Source organism: Schistocerca americana, unplaced genomic scaffold (assembly GCF_021461395.2).
Source record: "Schistocerca americana isolate TAMUIC-IGC-003095 unplaced genomic scaffold, iqSchAmer2.1 HiC_scaffold_583, whole genome shotgun sequence".
In the NCBI taxonomy this organism is placed as follows: domain Eukaryota; kingdom Metazoa; phylum Arthropoda; class Insecta; order Orthoptera; family Acrididae; genus Schistocerca; species Schistocerca americana.
Window position 1 is genome coordinate 22,501 of NW_025726328.1, and position 2,500 is coordinate 25,000.

The 2,500-nt window shown below is 63.4% G+C and overlaps 1 pseudogene; it reads right to left on the bottom strand.

Moving 5' to 3' along the window:
• Window positions 1-2,500, bottom strand: part of LOC124587182 — a 7,762-nt pseudogene that overhangs the window by 3,479 nt on the left and 1,783 nt on the right.

Genomic DNA, 2,500 nt, shown 5'->3' on the forward strand with positions numbered 1-2,500 from the left:
AGCACAAGCGCGCATCAGGCGTGACGCGAGAACCTTGTGAAAGGTCCGCGCCAACACCGAGCAGACCGTAATGGGGCGAAAGTCAGCGGGGGATGTTGGTGCAGCCGTTTTCGGGAGAAGGGACGTCCGCGCGCGAAGCAGGCGTTCCGGAAGAGCGCGGGCCAGAAGGAAGAGATTCATCACTTTCACCAGGACTTCGTGCGGCAGACGCCGCAACTCCGCTGGGGTAAGGCCGTCCGGCCCGGCTGCTGATCCCCTGGGCGGCAACGCGGCGGCGACCTCCTCATGTGTGACCGGCCCCCATATGCACTCGAGAGCGACAGGCTCTGAGTGCGGGAGGAGGCGGTCACGAATGAAGCCCGCGGTGGAGATGGGCTTCTTGGTGAAGAGGTCCGCCCAGAAGTCCAGCAGACCAGGGATGGCAGGTGGCGGCTGGAGCAGGGTGCCATCCAAGAGGCCGCGCACGCAACGCGCACGCGACCGTCGGAAGGCATCCTGCGTTCTCGCGTACTCCCAGCGGCGCCGCTTGCGCTTCTGCGTCGGCGGCGCGGCAGGCGGCCGCTTCGATGGTTGGCGCGGCCGCTGTGTCCTGGTGATCGATCTCTCCCCTCTGGACCCGACCGACGCAAGGGCATCCGGGAGCATGCCCAGGATGACATCGGGCGGCGTGCCCCGCCCCAGACCGATGACACGATCCAGGGCAGAGAAACGCTGGGCGGAAGCGGGTAGCCCCGCCAGATGCTCCCAGATGGCGGCGTCAGTCGGCCCCTCCGGCGGCGGCCCGGTGGTGTCGGCCGCGAAGTCCTCGGCTGCGTCGACGGGCGGCGCAGCGGCCTCGCCCGCGTCAGGCAGCGGGCTCGCCGCTCCCCGGCGGGACGCCGGCTCTTCCCCCCGACCGATCTCAAGCGCCTCCATGAATTGGCGGACAAGCTGCTTGTGGGCAGCTTGCCGCCGTCGGCACTTGATTGCCTCAAGCGTTCGGTCGGGGAACATCCTGATGAGCTCTTGATTTACAAAGAAGAACCGGGCGTCCCTCTCGAGGAACAGTTCGGCCTCTGCCTTGGCGAGCGACAGGACTTCTTCCTCCGTCCACCTCGCGCGATGCCTCTCCGTGACGATCTCCGCGTTGGCGGCCGCAAGATGTTGGCGGCGGCGATGGACCCCGAGACCGTTCTTGGTTGTAAAGCTGCGGTGGCACTCACTACAGGTATACATAGCTGCAAAAGTTACAAGATTTTCGGCACGGCCGGTTGGCCGGCTAGGTGCTGGGGGAGTTGGGGTGGCACCTTCAGCGGAAGGGCCACCACTTATTCTCTGCTTACTGCCCCCAACTAAAAAAGGGATAGTGCGAGGGGGGGCTGGTAACCCCCCCAAGCCCCTGGTGCGGTCTTCCACTCTGCGAAAGAGAGTCATAGTTACTCCCGCCGTTTACCCGCGCTTGCTTGAATTTCTTCACGTTGACATTCAGAGCACTGGGCAGAAATCACATTGCGTCAACACCCGCTAGGGCCATCGCAATGCTTTGTTTTAATTAGACAGTCGGATTCCCCCAGTCCGTGCCAGTTCTGAGTTGATCGTTGAATGGCGGCCGAAGAGAATCCGCGCACCCGCGCGCCCCCGGAGGAGCACGCTAAGGCGGACGCGGCCTCGCAGCAAGGAAGATCCGTGGGAGGCCAAGGCACGGGACCGAGCTCGGATCCTGCACGCAGGTTGAAGCACCGGGGCGCGAACGCCGCGCAGGCGCGCGCATCCTGCACCGCCGGCCAGCACGAGGCCAACCAACGGCGAGAGCAGACCACGCCCGCGCTAAACGCCCGCACTTACCGGCACCCCTACGGCACTCACCTCGCCCAGGCCCGGCACGTTAGCGCTGACCCACTTCCCGACCAAGCCCGACACGCCCCGATCCTCAGAGCCAATCCTTATCCCGAAGTTACGGATCCAATTTGCCGACTTCCCTTACCTACATTATTCTATCGACTAGAGGCTCTTCACCTTGGAGACCTGCTGCGGATATGGGTACGAACCGGCGCGACACCTCCACGTGGCCCTCTCCCGGATTTTCAAGGTCCGAGGGGAAGATCGGGACACCGCCGCAACTGCGGTGCTCTTCGCGTTCCAAACCCTATCTCCCTGCTAGAGGATTCCAGGGAACTCGAACGCTCATGCAGAAAAGAAAACTCTTCCCCGATCTCCCGACGGCGTCTCCGGGTCCTTTTGGGTTACCCCGACGAGCATCTCTAAAAGAGGGGCCCGACTTGTATCGGTTCCGCTGCCGGGTTCCGGAATAGGAACCGGATTCCCTTTCGCCCAACGGGGGCCAGCACAAAGTGCATCATGCTATGACGGCCCCCATCAACATCGGATTTCTCCTAGGGCTTAGGATCGACTGACTCGTGTGCAACGGCTGTTCACACGAAACCCTTCTCCGCGTCAGCCCTCCAGGGCCTCGCTGGAGTATTTGCTACTACCACCAAGATCTGCACCGACGGCGGCTCCA